This window comes from Terrapene carolina, unplaced genomic scaffold (genome assembly GCF_002925995.2).
Source record: "Terrapene carolina triunguis isolate 2854851 unplaced genomic scaffold, T_m_triunguis-2.0 Scaffold361, whole genome shotgun sequence".
Taxonomy (NCBI): Eukaryota; Metazoa; Chordata; order Testudines; family Emydidae; genus Terrapene; species Terrapene triunguis.
The window spans coordinates 21725-42013 of NW_020664712.1; the positions used below are offsets into that span (position 1 = coordinate 21725).

Sequence of the window (20289 nt, forward strand, 5' to 3'; positions counted from 1 at the left end):
AATCTTGACCCATCTCCCTGTATGTGAGAAAGCTACTAGTATGGAGAGCTGAGCCAGCTGTCCGATCCCCTGGTTCCTCAACTGTAGCTATAGCTCTTCGTACCCATTAGTCCAAAGACTGAGAGAAATGGAGAATTCCAACCATTGTCATTTTAGTATCTTATTGTTCTTCTCTCTATTTTTCATGCTGGCCTTTCTATTATATCAGGGTGTAACTGTATAGCTCAGTATAGGTCAGTGCATGTGTGACAAAAGTTCATTGGTGCCAATTGGCAAAGGGGTCACTGTTATTCACAAGCAACTCCTGTCTCAGACCTGACAAACTCACCACACCTAATACACTGATTTTATGATACTTATCCAGGAAGCGTAGCAGTGAGATGTCTACTGAAAGCTTGTAAATTATTGATACTCCTACGCACTACAAGAGGTGTGTATGAGTCATATTTAAGGAGTAATGTAAGTACATGGAAAATTATGCCCCTATGGTATTGTCGTGAAAGTGAGTCACCCCAATCATAGGTCTTGGTGGGGACGGCCCATTCAAGTGGGAGGGAATTGTCTCCTGTCCCTTGCTGACCAGTTATGCGATGTATTGCTCAATTGTCAATCTTTGCACCAATCCGGAAAAACGAATGGAAAACCATCAAAGACAAACTATGGACATTGAATCCCTGTGAAAGTGAAAAGGACAATATCACAATGAGGAGATTGTCCTTTCTGTGAATAAAGAGAAAAGACTGATTCAGTTTATAACAGGGTGGAGAAAAACACTCTGGGTCCATTCACCAAGGAGATCCCTACTGACCAGTGGTTCTTTATGAAAGGCAGGGCCCTGGCTTCTAGGGACTAGCAATCATTGCAATAGACTGACGTGTGAGGTGAAAATCTACTTAGATAGGAAAGGTAACTATTAAAAAGTGTAGGTTGCATTTTGTGATTTTGTTTTGTTGGTAACAGTTGGTTTCCATCACTCACATTTGTTTCTGTTTAAATCCTATCCCTTGTGAAATAAATTTCCATTTGTTCAATAACTGTACACAAGTGCTGTGTGTGATACAGGAGCAGTGGTCTACAGTAAAACTGGTAACCTGGTATGTACCATTGCTTCGGGAAGAGAGGATCTGGGATTTCACTGAGTATCTGGTGATTGGGGCTGGACCCCAGAGGGGGACATATTGAAGGAACTCAGGGATTAGGGTGCCTCTGTCAACTGGCAGGGCTGCTGTAGCTCAGAGGAGGGTGCTTGAGTGCCTGACAGGCTGGCTGAGTTTTGTTGCTAATATCCAGCTGCCAAATGCAAAAATCCCTCTTCCTAGTGGCAGGTGGCAACAAGGAGACTCACCGCCTTCAGCACCCTGAGAAGGGTCACAATGTTGATCCATGCATCTATGTTGATCCACCTGTCAAATCCACACAGGGAAAGCACCCTATAGCATAGCTCCCTGAATCAAAATAGGCCTAAAACTCTGCCCTATGAAATCATGGAAGATGTGCTCTTCACTCTGTGAAAGCATGTAAAGAATCCAAGCACTGGAGGGGAGGGATTGGGTCCAGAGTGACCTAGACAAATTGGAGGATTGGGCCAAAAGAAATCTGAGGAGGTTCAACAAGGACAAGTGCAGAGTCCTGCACTTAGAACGGAAGAATCCCGTGCACTGCTACAGGCTGTGGACCCACTGGCTAAGGGGCAGTTCTGCAGAAAAGGACCTGGGCATTACAGTGGATGAGAAGCTGGATATGAGTCAGCAGTGTGCCCTTGTTGCCAAGAAAGCTAACGGTATATTGGGGTGAATTAGTAGGAGCGTTGCCAGCAGATCGAGGGAAGTGATTATTCCCCTCTAATTGGAACTGATGAGGCCACATCTGGAGTACTGCATCCAGTTTTGGGCTCCCCACTACAGAAAGCATGTGGGCAAATTGGAGAGAGTCCAGCGGAGGGCAACGAAAATGATGTGGGGGCTGGGGCACATGATTTATGAGGAGACGCTGAGGGCACTGGGATTATTTAGTCTGCAGAAGAGAAGAGTGAGGGGGGTTTTGATAGCAGCCTTCAACTACCTGAAGGGGGCTTCCAAAGAGGATGGAGCTCGGCTGTTCTCAGTGGTGGCAGATGACAGAACAAGGAGCAGTGGTCTCAAGTTGCAGTGGGGGAGGTCTAGGTTGGATATTAGGAAAAACTGTTTCACTAGGAGGGTGGTGAAGGACTAGAATGGGTTCCCTAGGGAGGTGGTGGAATCTCCATCCTCAGAGGTTTTTAAGGCCTGGCTTGACAGAGCCCTGGCTGGGATGATTTAGTTGGGGTTGGTCTTGCTTTGAGTAGGGGGTTGGACTAGATACCTCCTGAGGTCTCTTCTAACCCTAATCTTCTATGATTCTAAGTAGCTGCAAGTGGTCCCCACATGTTTCTTTGTGTTCACATCTGTACAGATGCTGCGAATGGGCAACAGGGGATAGATCACTTCATAATTACCTGTTTTGTTCATTCCCTCTAAAGCATCTGGCATTGTCCACCCTTGGGAGACAGGACACTGGGCTAGATGGACCATGGGTCTGACCCAGTCTGGCTCTTCTTATGTTTTATGTACAGGAATGAGGCACTTACAAAGCAGAAATGGGGGGAGGGGCTCTAAATTTAAATCAGTTTTAGAGAGAAATGTGTTCAAACACACTGAGGGTATGTCTACACTACGACATTAGATCGAATTAATAGAAGCCGGTTTTATAGAAATCGGTTGTATACAGCTGATTGTGTGTGTCCCCACATAAAATGCTCTAAGTGCATAATGTCGGCGGACCGCGTCCACAGTACCGAGGCTAGCGTCGACTTCCGGCGCATTGCAATATGGGTAGCTATCCCACAGTTCCCGCAGTCTCCGCCGCCCATTGGAATTCTGGGTTGAGATCCCAATGCCCGGATGATGCAAAACAGTGCCACGGGGGGTTCTGGGTACATGTCGTCAGGCCCCTCCCCCTCCGTCAGAGCAACGGCAGACAATAGATTCGCGCCTTTTTACCTGGGTTACCTGTGCAGACAACATACCACGGCAAGCATGGAGCCCGCTCAGCTCAGCTCACTGTCACCATAAGTCATCTGGGTGCCGGCAGACGTGGAACTGCATTGCTACACAACAGCAGCAGCTAACTGCCTTTTGGCGGTAGATGATGTAGCATGACTGGTAGCCTTCATTGGCGATCTGGGTGCTGGCAGCCGTAGGGCTGCATTGCACCAGCCCCTTGCCTTTTGGTAGAAGATGGTATATTACGATTGGTATCCATCGTCATAGTACTGCAGTGGCTGTTGATCATGGGCACCTGGGTAGACATGCTCAGACCTATGGAACTGTCTTGATGATGATGGTTATCAGTCATAGTATGCCATTTTCTGCCACGCGCCCTGTTGGCTCATCGCACGTTAGCTAAGTCGTAGTATGCTATTTTCTGCCAAGCGCCCAGTAATTTCTGCTAAGCACCCAGAAGAGGCCGAGGGCGATCTGGGTGCTGGCAGACATGGGGCTGGCAGACGTGGGGCTACATTGCTACACAGCAGCAACCCCTTGCCTTTTGGCAGTAGATAGTATATTATGACTGGTATCCATCGTTGTCATACTGCAGTGGGTATCAGATGGTGCAATAGGCCTGAAGGCTAACTGCCAAGCGCCCAGTATTTGCTGCCAAGCACCCAGAAAATGCCGAGGGCTATCAGTCATGCTGCACCGTCGTCTTAAGATGTAAAAAATAGATTTGTTCTGTATTCATTTCCTTTCCCCCTCCCTCCGTCAAATCAACGGCCTGCTAAACCCAGGCTTTGGAGTTCAATCTCGGGGGGGGGGGGCATTCTGTGTGACAGTTGTTTGTTTCTCTCCCTGATGCACAGCCACCTTTCTTGATTTTAATTCCCTGTACCTGTACGCCGTGTTGTCACTCGCCCCTCCCTCCCCTCCCTCCCTCCTTCCCCTGGTCCGTCAGATATTAGTTTCACGCCTTTTTTCAGACCAGACGCCATAGCTAGCACTGGGATCATGGAGCCCGCTCAGATCACTGCGGCAATTATGAGCACTATGAACACCACGCGCATTGTCCTGGAGTATATGCAGAGCCAGGACATGCCAAAGCAAAACCAGGACCAGCCGAGGAGGAGGCGATTGCAGCGCGGCGACGAGAGTGATGAGGAAATGGACATGGACCTAGACCTCTCACAAGGCACAGGCCCCAGCAATGTGGAAATCATGGTGTTCCTGGGGCAGGTTGATGCCGTGGAACGCCGATTCTGGGCCCGGGAAACAAGCACAGACTGGTGGGACCGCATCGTGCTGCAGGTGTGGGACGATTCCCAGTGGCTGCGAAACTTTCGCATGCGTAAGGGCACTTTCATGGAACTTTGTGACTTGCTTTCCCCTGCCCTGAAGCACCAGAATACCAGGATGAGAGCAGCCCTCACAGTTGAGAAGCGAGTGGCGATAGCCCTGTGGAAGCTTGCAACGCCAGACAGCTACCGGTCAGTCGGGAATCAATTTGGAGTGGGCAAATCTACTGTGGGGGCTGCTGTGATCCAAGTTGCCAGGGCAATGAGAGACCTGGTGATATCAAGGGTAGTGACTCTGGGAAACGTTCAGGCCATAGTGGATGGCTTTGCTGCAATGGGATTCCCCAACTGTGGTGGGGCAATAGACGGAACCCATATCCCTATCTTGGCACCGGAGCACCAAGCCACCAAGTACATAAACCGCAAGGGGTACTTTTCAATGCTGCTGCAAGCCCTGGTGGATCACAAGGGACGTTTCACCGACATCAACGTGGGCTGGCCGGGAAGGGTACATGATGCTCGCGTCTTCAGGCACTCTGGTCTGTTTCGAAAGCTGGAGGAAGGGACTTTCTTCCCGGACCAGAAAATAACCGTTGGGGATGTTGAAATGCCTATCGTTATCCTTGGGGACCCAGCCTACCCCTTAATGCCATGGCTCATGAAGCCATACACAGGCAGCCTGGACAGGAGTCAGGACCTGTTCAACTACAGGCTGAGCAAGTGCCGAATGATGGTGGAATGTGCATTTGGGCGTTTAAAAGCGTGCTGGCGCAGCTTACTGACTCGCTCAGACCTTAGCGAAAAGAATATCCCCATTGTTATTGCTGCTTGCTGTGCGCTCCACAATATCTGTGAGAGTAAGGGGGAGACATTTATGGTGGGGTGGGAGGGAGAGGCAAATCGCCTGACCGCTGATTACGCGCAGCCAAACACCAGGGCGGTTAGAGGAGCACAGCATGGCAAGGCGCGCATCAGAGAAGCTTTGAAAACTAGTTTTGTGACTGGCCAGGCTACGGTGTAAAACTTCTGCTTGTTTCTCCTTGATGAAATCTCCGCCCCCCCACCCACCCGGTTAACTGTACTTCCCTGTAAACCAGCCACCCCACCCCACCCTCCCCTACCCTCCCCCCTTCAAGCTCCACTTGCAGAGGCAATAAAGTCATTGTTTCTTCACAGTCATGCATTCTTTATTAATTCATCACACAACTAGGGGGATAATTGCAAAGGTAGCCCGGGATGGGTGGGGGAGGAGGGAAGGAAAAGGACACACTGCAGTTTAAAACTTTAAAACTTTAACACTTATTGCTCGGGAAATTATCTAGGGTGGAGTGACTGGGTGGCCGGAGGCCCCCCCACCGTGTTCTTGGGCGTCTGGGTGAGGAGGCAATGGGACTTGGGGAGGAGGGCTGTTGGTTACACAGGGGCTGTAGCGGCGGTCTCTGCTCCTGCTGCCTTTCCTGAAGCTCAACCATACGCTGTAGCATATTAGTTTGATGCTCCAGCAGCCAGAGCATCGACTCTTGCCTTCTGTGTGCAAGCTGACGCCACCTCTCATCTTCAGCCCGCGATTCAGCACGCCACCTCTGCTCTTCAGCCCGTGATTCTGCACGCCACCTCTCCTCTCACTCATATTGGGCTTTTCTATAATCAGTAATTGACTGCCTCCACGCATTCTGCTGTGCTCTGTCAGCGTGGGAGGCAGTCTGTAGTTCTGTAAACATTTCATCACGCGTCCTTCGCTTCCGGTTTCGAATCTTCACTAGCCTCTGTGAAGGAGTAAGATTTGCAGCTGGTGGAGAAGGGAGAGGTGGTTAAAAAAGATACATTTTAGAGAACAATGGGTACACTCTTTCACGTTACATTTTGTTGTTCACATCACACAGCACATGTGCTTTAGTTACAAGGTCGCATTTTTCCTCTTATATTGAGGGCCTCCCGGTTTGGTGTGAGAGATCACTCACGCAGTGCCAGGCCACAGATTTCAGCTTGCAGGCAGCCATGGTAAGACACACAGTCTTTTGGCTTTTTTAACCTTCTTAACATGTGGGGATGGTATCAAACAGTACTGCTCTCATTAACCATACCAAGCACCATTGGTTGGCCATTTAAAATGGGTTTGCAATGTAAAAGGAGGGGCTGCGGTTTCAGGGTTAACGTGCAGCACAAACCCAACAAATTCCCCTCCCCCACACACCCAATTCTCTGGGATGATCACTTCACCCCTCCCCCCCATCGCGTGGCTAACTGCGGGGAATATTTCTGTTCAGCAGAGCAGGAAGGGGCACCTCTGAATGTCCCCTTAATAAAATTGCCCCATTTCAACCAGGTGACCGTGAATGATATCACTCTCCTGAGGATAACAAAGAGCGATAAGGAATGGATGTTGTCTGCATGCCAGCAAACACCGGGACCATACGCTGCCATGCTTTGTTATGCAATGATTCCAGACTACGTGCTACTGGCCTGGCGTGGTAAAGTGTCCTACCATGGCGGACGGGATAAGGCAGCCCTCCCCAGAAACCTTTTGCAAAGGCTTTGGTAGTACATGAAAGAGAGCTTTCTGGAGATGTCCCTGGAGGATTTCCGACCCCATACACGTTAACAGACTTTTCCAGTAGCTGTACTGGCCGCGATTGCCAGGGCAAATTAATCATTAATCATTAAACACGCTTGCTTTTGAACCATGTGTAATATTTACAAAGGTACACTCACCAGAGGTACCCTGTGTGCCCACAGGGTCTTGGGTGAGTTCGGGGGTTACTGGTTCCAGGTCCAGGGTGATAAACATATCCTGGCTGTTTGGGAAACCGGTTTCTCCGCTTCCTTGCTGCTGTGAGCTATTTACATTATCTTCATCCTCATCTTCCTCGTACACCGAACCCTCTTCCCTGTGTGTTTCTCCAGTGAGGGACTCATAGTACACGGTTGGGGTAGTGGTGGCTGCACCCCCTAGAATGGCATGCAGCTCCGCATAGAAGCGGCATGTTTGCGGCTCAGCCCCGGACCTTCCGTTTGCTTCTCTGGCTTTGTGGTAGGCTTGCCTTAGCTCCTTAATTTTCACGCGGCACTGCTGTGCGTCCCTGTTATGGCCTCTGTCCTTCATGGCCTTGGAGACCTTTTCTAATATTTTGCCATTTCGTTTACTGCTTCGGAGTTCAGACAGCACTGATTCATCTCCCCATATGGCAAGCAGATCCCATACCTCCCGTTCTGTCCATGATGGAGCTCTTTTGCGATCCTGGGACTCCATCACGGTTACCTGTGCTGATGAGCTCTGCGTGGTCACCTGTGCTCTCCACGCTCAGCAAACAGGAAATGAAATTCAAACATTCGCGAGGCTTTTCCTGTCTACCTGGCCAGTGCATCTGAGTTGAGAGTGCTGTCTAGAGCGGTCACAATGAAGCACTGTGGGATAGCTCCCAGAGGCCAATAACGTCGAATTCCATCCACACTAACCCAAATCTGACCCCCTAAGGCCAATTTTATCGCTAATCCCCTCGTCGGAGGTGGAATAAAGAAACCGGTTTAAAGGGCCCTTTAAGTCGAAAGAAAGGGCTTCGTCGTGTGAACGTGTCCAGGCTAAATTCGATTTAACGCGGCTAAAGTCGACCTAAACGCGTAGTGTAGACCAGGCCTGAGACTCAATGCACAAAAGAAATAACAAGTGCTCCCCAGCTCCTTCCCCCAAACCTTAGGTGGGGATTAGCTGCCAACAGCTGCTACCACTGCTCTGACGGGAGCGTTATAAGCTATCTGCCTGTGGATGCAGCCCACCAGCTGGTTCACCTGGGGTAGATGGTGAGTTGCTGGATGGGGATGCTGCACCGGCTGGGGTCTGAAATATGAACAGGGATCTAAGGACTCTACACTGGCCTCCAGTGGGGGTCGAGGATGCTGAGGCAGTGGAAACTCAGTATCACAGTCATCACGATTCAAAGCTGCTTGGAGGTGGAGAGGAGGGGGGTGACTCTGCTGGACTTTAATTGCATCCCCTTAACTACTCACCCACAACAACCTGGCAGCCCTCAGCTTTCTCATTGCTCTGTGGTTGTGTTCTCTGTGGAAAGGGGTTTCTAGGAACTGGTATTTCCAGATGCATTAAAGAGTCATAAAAGAGAAGGAAGAGTTAATGTCTTAGAAAAGTCTCTGTGTGTTTGTTAGATGATGGGAGGTTGTCCAGAAATCAGTTTGTTCCAGTCTCTTTTCTCTGCGATTTCCTTTAGAAAAAGTTTAAGCAAGGAGAAAACCATCTGCTCTCTCTGAGCTTTGAAGTCAGGATTTTCAGATTATGAAACTAACATATTGCCAACTGCACTAAGAAGGCTTTGAAAGGCTTTTGGCTAAGCACATATAGGACCCTCCTACAGAAATGACTGGGGCCTGAAAGGAGCCAGGTGTGTCCTCGAAGAAGCAGGGAGATCTGGTGCCTAGAGACCTTTCCTGGTCGCTTTCTCAGCACCAAACAAACCAACTCTCTCTGCCATTGAACAATCCACTTGGGACTAAGAGCAACACGGGGGGGCTTTCTCTTTGCTAGTTTTGCTGGGCTGGGCAGGCATCCTGGAGTCCTTTCTTGAAGAGAATTGGCAATTGAGTTTGAAAAAACAATTTGAAAACTGGAAGCTCAGGTTTAGTCTCATTTATTTATAATATTAAATAATCCTTCGATTCTAGTGTCACAATCAATACAATTGCTTCAGCCTGATAGTTTCCCAAAGGGAAAGCTTAACTTCTCTCCAGAAGGAGTTGAGAGAATGCACTTTTCAGAGTCCAAAAGAGACAAGGTGGGTGAGGGTAAGAGCTTGTAAAGGACCAACCTCTGTTGGTGAAAGAGGCAAGCTTTGGAGCTAACCCAGAACACTTCTTCAGTTCTGTGTAGCCCGAAAGGTCATCTCTTCCATAAACAGCAGTTAGAACAAAAGAACAGAGATAGTGAGTCAGACCAGTTCATCTAGGCCACTATCCTGTCTTCCGAAAGTGGCCAGTGCCAGGCGCCCCAGAGGGAATGAACAGAACACGTAATCAAGTGATCCATCCCCTGTTGCCCATTGCCAGCTTCACAGCCATTGATGGACCTATCCTCCATGCACTCCTCATGTTCTTTTTTGAACCCTGTTCTAGTCTTGGCCTTCACAACATCATCTGGCAAAGAGTTCCCCAGGTTAACTGGGCAGGAATAGTGTCCCTAGTCTCTGTTTGCCAGAAGCTGGGATTGCGTGACAGGACATGGATCACTTAATATATGGAGCTATACCTATCTCATAGAGCTGGAAGGGACCCTGTTACCAGATTTGCCCGTTACTTTGGGGTATGCTCATTTATTTGGGTTACTCTTCTGGGGGAGGGGATTCTGTAATTCTATCAATGTACTGCTTGTGTCACTTGTGTTTTCATATGGCACTCTACTTCTCCCTTCTGCAACTCCCCTCCCAATGGAGCTACCCTGCAGGACCTAGGTTCCCTAGGGCTGGGTTACTCCAGCCCCAGAACCGGATGAACACCCACACATACATTAACAGAGCAAATCTGAGCGGACCGGGTCCATCAGCACTGTCAAGCTGACCCCTTATATGTCTCTTGACTCACTGGGCTGGATGAAGCAGCACTTTCAAGCTGCCTCTCCTTATATGCCCCTGGGCTCCATAGACTGGGTCAAGCAGCACTTTCAAGCTGTGTCCCAGATTCAGCACGTCCCTATCCCCACTCTCACATCACAATTGTACTGGCCGTAACCTACTTGATAGCAAACCCCACAGTATTTTGGGCGCTGCAGGGATCTTTAGCTTAGATAAAAGAAGTGTTGCTGTAGAGTGAATGGGGGAAGCTAAAAACACAAACGAGTAAAGTTCAGCAAGAGAGAGAGAAGCAACCAACTTAACCATAAATTTTATTTATTGAATAATAGTGATAACTACACAAGGAGGGCTAAACCAACATAAGATACATTATTAAAGGTTAATACCTAAGGTAGAAAGGAAAACAGAGAGAGAGAAAGAGGGGGATCTCACCCACTCCATGAGGCTTGAACTGGTTGGGGTTCCCAGGTGATGGTGGTAGCTCAGGGTCCTGAGTGCTGGAGACAGGCAGAGCCCCCAGCACAATCAGTCAGGAGAAGATGGAGTTCCAGTGGAACTGATGCATAGTTTGGATCTAAGCATCAGAACACTGGAGGGTGAGTAGGGATTTTTGTAGAGAAAATACAATGGTTCAAGGGAGAACACTAGATTTGTTTATGGGTAAGCTGATGACTCAAGGGTTTTCTTTAGGCTAGACAATAGGAGCTGATCACTCTTGGCCATGAGTGGTGTTTTCTTCCAGGGAGCTCACAATGGAACTAGGCTGCTTCAGTATTTTGGCTATCAATCAAGGATTCATTACTAGAATTGGTCTCATAACTGCTGAGCTGGGTGTGTGCAGGCATAGGTTCATTAGCATCTGGAGCAGAGATTCCCATGATGCAGTGCTTCCCTGCTTTCTCTGGTCCCAGAGTTCAGTGCAGTTCTCTGTTCTTCATTCTGTATGCTAATAGAGATGTCTTAATCTTGTCACCCTTGTCAGGAGGGGTCCAGGTGTGTCTCTCAACGCCCTTCACTGCTCTCTGCAAGTTTTTTTCTCTGATGGGTTTTGGTTTAAGCAGAGGCTGGGGTGGGGGGGAGGAGTGTCTTTCATGAGTCAGGCTGGATACTGCACCCTGGTTCCCCAAGAACACAGAACTGACTGGTATCAGCCCCAAAAGGTCATCGAGTCCAGACCCCTGCTTTCACTAGCAAGACCAAGTACTGATTTTGCCGCAGATCCCTAAGTGGCCCCCTGAAAGATTGAACTCACAACACTGGGTGTAGCAAGCCAATGCACAAACCACTGAGCTATCCCTTCCACCGTCCTGTCTTTAATGATGATAACCTCTCATTCCCTTTGGGGCACCTGCCTTTGGCCACTGGCAGAGGACGGGATACTGTGCTTGATGGACCTTTGGTATGACCCAGTATGACCATTCTTATGTTCTTATGTTGTGTGAATAAATATTTCCTTTTGCTCATTTCAAACCTGCAGCCTATTCATTTCATTTGGTGACCCTTCCTAGTTCTTGTGTTACGAGAAGGAATAAATAACACTCCCTTTCTTGGTCCTTTAAAAGATATTATGTGATCCCTCTTCCTTGTCTAGCATTTTAACAGGAAGAAAATCTCTATTCTGGTCTAGCCTCATTTAACTCCTTCTGCCTCCTCCCTCAGTGTCTTTCCTTCCCTATTGGGGACATGCAGAGATGAGCCCGGGTCAGTCTGTGTCACAGTCTGTATCCCATAGAGCAGTGGTTTCAAACTGCGTATCATGATGCAGTACTGGGTCACAGAATGTAAGCCACTGGGTCATGGCAGCTCTGCTCAGTACCGCTGACCAGGCCGTTAAAAGTCCAATTGATGGTGTTCCTTGGCTAAGGCAGACTAGTTCTGACTACCTGTTCTGACACCGCGCTGCACCCCAGCTCCTAGGCAGGGGGTCCACAGTGTCTGTGGGCAAGAGCTGCACAGAGCCACTTGTGGACCTCCACCTAGGAGCAGGACCTGCTGCTGGCCACTTCTGGGGTGCAGCATGGTCCTCAGTGCCGGGACAGGCAGGAAGCCTGCCTTAGCACTCCCGCCGCGCTGCTGCCTGGGAGCCACTGGAGGTAACCTCCAAACCCGTACCCCAACCCCCTGCCCCAGCCCTAAGCCCTCCAAACCTGGAGCCCCTTCCTGCACCCCAAACCTGTCATCCCTGGCCCTACCCCAGATCCTGCACCCCATCCCAGATCCATAATTCCTTCCTGCACCCCAAGCCCCTGCCCAGAGCCCCCTCCCATATCCTGAACCCCTCCTTCCTGGCCCCAACCCACAGCACTCACCCCCACATGCCAACTGTCTGCCCCAGCCCTGAGCCCATCTCACACCCCAAACCCCTCATCCCCAGGTTCATTGGGTCTTAGGCATCAACAATTTTCTTCAACTGGGTCACCGGAAAAAAAGTTTGAAAACCACTATCCTAAGGAACATGGGTGAAGGACTCCGGCTGAGAACTGATTAAACTCCACTCGCCTGGGTTAGAAACATTTGTTTTTTTTTCAGGTAGATAGTGGGGAATTAATTCAGTCCCAGGAGGCAAGGAAGAGGCTTCATGATCTTGATCCCCAGAAAGGGAGAGAGGAAAAGGCCAGAGCTGCCTTTAGTCCCAAGCTGGGATCTCCTGGAAGGTGGAAAAGTCCCTTGGTCACTGAAGATCACATGGGATCTTGCTGCTCCAGATTCCTCAGAGTCCTGGGTGCGAGGAGGGGGGTCACTGCACAACATGAAATGCAAGGGAGGACCCTGAAAGGGAAGGGAGGTACAGAAAATGGAAAGGAATAAAACAGAGAGAAAACCCCTCTTTTCTCTCTCCTCCCCCTCCCAGCAAGAAATATGATCAATGGGGAAACTCCCCACCATGAAGGGCAGAAAACACAGAGACATTTGCCGCACACTGAGCAATGATAGATTTGTTGCCTTCTATCCCAGTGAGAGCAAAGAGCTGCCAGAGCTGGAGGTGTGGGCTGTGTGGTTTCCTTCCCAGATACTGGAATAATTTACAGCATGGAGACCTGACTCGGCGCTGATTGGGGCCCTGTGGGTTGGGGGGGCCCTCAGGGGAAGAGGCCAAGCAGGGGCAGGGCATGGAGGCAGAGTGCAGGTGGGGCCATGGTGAGAGTGCTTGTGGCTTCCCCACTCCCCAGGAGGTTCTGTCCAAAGGCAGCAGCCCAACACAGCATTTCTTGCCCTGTTTGGGGAGGCTCAACCTCCCCGAACCTCTTATACCCACCTCCCACGCTCAGTGTCACTGGTAAATATGATCAGATGAGACTCTGGGGGCCTGGGGTGTGAAATACCTGGATGAAACTGGCTACTTGAGCCCAGCCCCTCTGCACTCAGGGGAGCGGTGAGAGGTGGAGGGAGCTCAGTGAGTAAATCCTCAGAAATCTCACCCCTGGGTTTGTAATGTCAGGCTCCAGCAGACAAGTCCCTCTGTGTGTGAATGGAGGGGCTGTAAGGGGAGGGTCCATGGGGGAGTCAGTGTGGAGGGAGGGGTTGTGAGGGGGAGGGCTATGAAGTGTGTCTGTGAGGGGAGGGGCTGTAAGGGGAGGGTCCATGGGAATGTCAGTGTGAGGGGGTGGGGCTGTCATGGGGAGGGCTATGGAGTGTCTCTGTGAGGGGAGGGGCTGTGAGGATAGAGTCACCTCCAGGCAGCAGGAGCCCCCTGACATGGGGATTTAACTGACCCCTCCCCCCAGGTGCTTTGGGGGGCCCTAGGGCCCAGCATGAGGCTGCTGTCCCTGCAGGGTCCCTGGGAGTCATAAAGGGGTGATGTGTGGTTACTGCCCCATCTTCCTGCAGTGGGGGACTGGAGCCCCCGGAACAGCCCTGTGGGGACTCAGCCCTGTGGGGAATTCACTGTCTGTGGAAAAGCACGTCTAGGAATGGGGATTCCCAGCTGCATTAAAGTGGCATGAAAGAGAAGAGAGAGTTATTGCTTTAGAGAAGTCTGGGTGCGTTGGATGTGAAGGACGGTGCCCAGCTCTCAGTCTGCAGAACGGCCAACCCCAAACGTTCAAAAATCCTGAGTCAGGCTCACCAAAAATCACGAGATTGGCTTTAAAATCATGAGATTATGTCATTTTAATTGATTTAGGGATCTTTTTATTTGCCTTCTGCTTGATGAGCATTTAGGGAACACTGGGGTCACATTTTGAATCTTTCTCCACAGCCACAAGGGCTAGAAACATACTGTGTCTTTAAGAGCAAAGGCTGAAATCATCACATCTCCCCTTGACTCCAGGAGCTGGGGCTTTAAGGAAAACAATAACTCTCATGAGACTCAAGGCAAAATCCTGAGAGTTGGCAGCACAGAGTCGGATCGAGTCTTTATTCTCTGGGATTCCCTAGACCAGGGGTTCCCGACCTTTTTCTTTCTGTGGGGCCCGCCCAACATGGTACAAAAACTCCACAGCCCACCTGTGCCCCAACAACTGCTTTTCTGCACGTCCAGTAGATTAAAAGCCAGGGCTGTCGTTAGGGGGTAGCCAGCAGATCGATTGTGCGTGGCCCCACAACACAGGGGCCCCCACGAAGTTAACAGGCTTTGGCTTCAGTCCCAGGCGGAAGGGCTCAGATTTCAGATTTCTGCCCTGAGCCCCAGCGAATCTAACACTTGCCCTGCTTTCTGGTTTATTTCTCCCCGCCCCCTACCCGAAACCAGCTCGCTGCCCCCCAGGGGGCTCCGGACCCCTGGTTGAGAACCACGGCCTTGGAGCTCTGTTTAGAAGAAGGCAGCAAAGCTGCTGCCTTTCCCGATGGCTGAACTCAGACCCTTAGAGTGGGATATTCCTGCACTGCCAGCGACACCAGGAAAGCTCACTGAGCAGCTGCCTGTCCTCAGGAACAGTCTAAACCTGCAGGGCCCCAGGGGGCAATGAAGCAGCTGGGTCAGGATGGGAACCTTCATTCCCAGAGAACGGCCCTGGCTCCGTTCTCAGCAGCAAAGAAGTCAATTCCCCCCACCCCTGCTGAATCAGCCTGGGGTTAAGTGCAGAGCTGGGGGTTTCTCCTTTCACTCCTGCTGGGGAGTGCCGGGGTTCCAGGGGGCATTTCTAGCAGAGAATTTGGAATTGAACTGGGGGAACCAGCCTTCATTATAGAACGCTCACGTTCAGACAACATCTTTATTTACAGTTTTTTGTAATATGATATAATCCTTCAATCCTTCAATACTAGTGTCACCATCGATAACATGGCTTGTTCAGCCTGGTGGGATACCAAGGGTAAAACTAACCAGCCCTTCAAATCAAGAGAGTGGAGATAAATCACCTCTCAGAGTCAATGCGGGGTAATCAATAGGCAGACGGTGGGCCACATTGCTTTTGAATGGACCCCAAAATCTTTTTATTTACTTATTATTAGCATTATTGTTATTTTTTATTATTATTTATGCTGGGGTCTGGACCTTGACTAGACCTTGACCAACAATTTTGGACCTTGACAAAAAAGAATGGCTTACCCCTAAGAATGGGGTTGTGTTACCTTCCTTATGTCCTCGCTCCATCTTGTGGCCATTTCCTTTCCCTCCTTTCACTGAAAAGCTTTGGGATTATGTGTAGAAACTTTATTTCCTTGGGAGAGATCCAGGAGCGGGGGCTGCCTGCATGTACCAAGCACCCACTAGATTAGAAGGTGACAGACAAACACCTTTAAGACGAGGCAGCCGTCCCTGTCAAAAAAAATCATCTCCCTTCTTCACTTGAGTGACAGCCTGAATCGTTCCTTATCCGGGCAGAGCCCAAGGATTGGCATCAACAGCAACAAAACCATCTGTACGTAGCAGGAACCAACCCAAAATGTGCTTTAAAAGGAGCTGTCTCCTTCCTTCTGGGGTGAAATTTGTCATTATGGTAATTAATTTTCATTTCCCTTCTCTGAGGGCAGAGATGAGGTTGGAGCTACCTCGGGCTGGGATGTAGAGCCCATGTCCCCATCTCAGACTCATAGACTTTAAGGTCAGAAGGGACCATTATGGTCATCTAGTCTGACCTCCCGCATGATGCAGGCCACAAAAGCTGACCCACCCACTTTCCCTTAACTCAGCTGTTGAAGTCTCCAGATCGTGATTTAAAGACTTCAAGTCGCAGAGAATCCTTCAGCTTGCGACCCCTGCCCCATGCTGCGGAGGAAGGCGAAAAACCTCCAGGGCCTCTGCCAATCTACCCTGGAGGAAAATTCCTTCCCGACCCCAAATATGGCGATCAGTAGAACCCCGAGCATACAGGCAAGATTCTCCAGCCAGATCCTCATTTTACCAGCGATGGCACGTTATTGCCTAATTGACTAAAATCACGTTATCCCCTCAAACCATTCCCTCCATAAACTTATCTAGCCTAATCTTGAAGCCAGACAGGTCTTTTGCCCCCACTGTTTCCCTCAGAAGGCTGTTCCAAAATTTCACCCCCTCATGGTTAGAAACCTTCGTCTAATTTCAAGCCTAAACTTCCCCACAGCCAGTTTATATCCATTTGTTCTCGTGTCCACATTAGTACTGAGCTGAAATAATTCCTCTCCCTCCCTGGTATTTATCCCTCTGATATATTTAAAGAGAGCAATCATATCTCCCCTCAGCCTTCTTTTGGTTAGGCTAAACAAACCGAGCTCCTCGAGTCTCCTTTCATATGAAAGGTTTTCCATTCCTCGTTCTGTCAGTCACTCTGGGAACCTGTCTCTGCTCATAGCTGACAGGCTGCCTCCAGCCTCTCCAGCCAGCTCCTTAGCTCGGGGGGGGGGGGGGGGGGATGTCATTTGGAAAGCATAAGTGGCATATAGGAGAGGTACTTTCCCAGATGCATTGGTGGTATAGTGGTGAGCATAACTGCCTTCTAAACAGTTGACCTGGGTTTGGTTCCCAGCCAGTACCCTGATGTGATGTTTTCTCCACTGGAAATTGGTTTAACTTCAGTCACATTGTATCAGTTTATCAATGGAATGAGAGAATCAATGTCCCAAATCCCAGCAGGTCATTAAACACACAGTGGAGGAAGAAAGGGCTGGGACTATACAATGAGCAGTTGGAGTCATCCTGGTATTACAATGTTTGGTTTATTTCTTTAAAAAAATTCCTTTACTTTCCTCTCCCTTTTAGACTCAGAGCCTTTAAGGTCAGAAGGGACCAGTGTGATCATCTAGTCCGACCTGCTGCACCTTGCAGGCCAAAAGACTCCACCCACTCCTGTAATAGACCCTAAGGGGAGGGGAGGCAGCTCTGTGCACTGCCCCTACCCCAGGCAGCGCATGGAGGCCCTCTGCTCCCCTACCCCAATTGGTGTGCAGAGATGTGCCAGCAGCACTAAGGTGACTCCCTGCCCACTCTGCCTCCGTCCCTCTGTGCTGCTCCCAGAAGTGACTGACATGTCCCAGCATCCCCTGGGGCAGGGGGGGTGTCTCCATACGCTGCCCCTGCCCCGAATACCAACTCCACAGCTCCCATTGGCCAGGAACTGCAGCCAATGGGAGCTCTGGGGGTAGTGCCTGCAGGCAGCGGCACACAGAGATCCCCTGACCCTGCCCACCTAGGAGCTGCTGCTGGAGGGTTGTGTGTACCGGTCACTTTGGGAGCTGCACTACCTCCGGTGAGCACCATCCCTCCTGCACCCCAACCCCCTCCCCCAGTGCAGAGCCCACACCCAAATTTCCTCCCATAGCTTTGCTTGTCCTTCCTTTCACCCAGAACTGTCCTTCTTCTCCTGGGCTGCAAGTAGCCATCCCTGGGAAGCCAAGAGGCAGGCACAGGAGTCTACCTCCCAGCAGCCAACCGCACCTCCCCAGGCTTTGGCAGAACGATGGTGCCACTCTACTAACCCCACTTAGCCACACTGAGGTGTTTAGCTTCTGCCGTGCCTTCATCAGCATGACTTTCCTCTTTTGCCCTATTCCTGCCTCACTTCCTCCTTCGGCAATCATGCAAAGGAAGCCAGCAGTAAGAGCCAGCCTCCGTAGGCCAACCTCCAAGGGCAGAGGAGGCCAAGCCACAAGGCTTCAAAAGGTGACTGGCCTAGGTCCTCTAGCTTTCCCCTGCTGATACCAAGGTTTTTTCTCAGCTCATTTCACCACCATCTTTCATGCAGGTGTTGGGGTTATCGGAGGGACAGGCCTGTGGCAGCAGTAGGAGTGCCTTGCTGGACAGCCAGGGGAGCTGGGAAAAGTAAGCCCACCTGTTTCTGCCCAGTTTTGAACCAGGGACCTTTTGTGTGTTAGCCAAATATACTAACCACTACACTACAGAAACTCTGTCACAAAGTTTTGGCCCTCCCTTCATAAGAACGGCCATACTGGGTCAGACCAAAGGTCCATCCAGCCCAGTATCCTGTCTGCCAACAGTGGCCAATGCCAGGTGCCCCAGAGGGAGTGAACCTAACAGGTAATGATCAGGTGATCTCTCTCCTCCCATCCATCTCCACCCTCTGACAAACAGAGGCTAGGGACACCCTTCCTTACCCATCCTGCCTAATAGCCATTAATGGACTTAACCTCCATGAATTTATCTAGTTCTCTTTTAAACCCTGTTATAGTCCTAGCCTTCACAACTTCCTCAGGCAAGGTGTTTGACATGTTGACTGCGCGCTGTGTGAAGAAGAGCCTCCTTTTATTTGTTTTAAACCTGCAGTCCATTAATTTCATTTGGTGGCCCCTAGTTCTTATATTATGGGAACAAGTAAATAACTTTTTCTTATTCACTTTCTCCACACCACTCATGATTTTATAGACCTTTATCATATCCCCCCTTAGTCTCTTTAATCTCTCCTCATATGGTACCTGTTCCAAACCCTAATCATTTTAGTTGCCCTTCTCTGAACCTTTTCTAATGCCAGTGTATCTTTTTTGAGATGAGGAGACCACATCTGTATGCAGTATTCAAGATGTGGGCGTACCATGGATTTATATAAGGGCAATAAGATATTCTCCATCTTTTTCTCTATCCCTTTTTTAATGATTCCTAACATCCCATTTGCTTTTTTGACTACCGCTGCACACTGCATGGATGTCTTCAGAGAACTATCCACGATGACTCCAAGATCTTTTTCCTGATTCGTTGTAGCTAAATTAGCCCCCATCATATTGTATGTATAGTTGGGGTTATTTTTTCCAATCTGCATTACTTGACATTTATCCACATTAAATTTCATTTGCCATTTTGTTGCCCAATCACTTAGTTTTGTGAGATCTCTTTGAAGATCTTCACAGTCTGCATTGGTTTTAACTATCTTGAGCAGTTTAGTATCGTCTGCAAACTTCACCACCTCACTGTTTACCCCTTTCTCCAGATCATTTATGAATAAGTTGAATTGGATTGGTCCTAGCACTGACCCTTGGGGAACACCACTAGTTACCCCTCTCCATTCTGAACACATCGATGGGCAAACCTGGAGAAAGTGGTGGCAGCCCTTCGATAGGTCAGCTGGTAGAGCAAAGGACTGGAGCCGGGACTCAGGAAGTCATCCTTACAACGCCCTTCTGACTCCAGCTTGAAGGAGAGCTTCTTTTTCTTCCCCTTGATGAAAAGAGTAAGAGAAGAAAGAAAAGTCAGGTGGGCCAACTCAGTGCACAAATCCATGCTGTCTTTTCTTGCTTGGGAGCCTGAAATGAGGGACTCTGGGGGGGAAGGCACTGCTTCACTTCCGGAAAACAGCGCACCTCTGCACACAAAGGGACTAAAGAGCATGCCAAAGCCTGGGATTGAACCAGGGCCCTCTAGATCTTCAGTCTAACGCTCTCCCAACTGAGCTACTTCAGCACCTAAAGGGCACCTTTTTGGCCTGCTGTTTCTCTGTCTGGGATGTTTTTGTCAGCCATGGCACACAAAAAGAGCATCATTGCGAGTGCCCACGAAGGCAAGATGAATTTTTGCCTGCCTTGCTCAGCTTGACTTGCTTCCTCACCCCATTCCTACCTTAGGTCCTGGGTTACCTGGTGGTGGTCCATTCTCTCAAGCAGTGCCAGAGCCTGACACAGTGCCCCTGGTCAGCCTTTGCTCTGCACATGCTGACCATGCACATTTGCAAATACTTTAAAGCTCGTGCCAGTAAGTTCTGGGGACAGTTGCTCACCTTCAGAGGAAGCTCCCAAAAATTTGCCTGTCTCACCCAGGGGTACATTGACCTCTGTTCAGACTGAGCCAAAGGGGGGGCCTCACTGCTGTGGCCGCCCCTGCTGTTAGGGCAGCCACTGTTGTGGATGAAGCCATCCTGCAAGCACCTTCTACCTAGCTGTTAGGGGGCTTATTCCTTCACCCTCTCACTTCCCTGGTCCTTCTCGCATGAACAGAGAGCAACAATACCCAAAGTCCAAAGGCGCAAACAATTCGATGTTTATTGGGGTGAACTTCCAGTAAGCACGATTCCAGTTTCCTTCCTCAGTGTCCCCCTTCCCAGCTCT

At 49.8% G+C, this 20289-nt stretch overlaps 2 non-coding genes across 2 annotated transcripts; both read right to left on the reverse strand.

Moving 5' to 3' along the window:
- Positions 1 to 18069: 18069 nt before the first annotated feature.
- Positions 18070 to 18142, reverse strand: TRNAV-AAC. Its single transcript has one exon. It is a non-coding gene; the product is annotated as a tRNA-Val (tRNA).
- Positions 18143 to 19575: 1433 nt separating this feature from the next.
- TRNAF-GAA lies at positions 19576 to 19648 on the reverse strand. The gene has a single exon. It is a non-coding gene; the product is annotated as a tRNA-Phe (tRNA).
- Between the last annotated feature and the right edge of the window lie 641 nt (positions 19649 to 20289).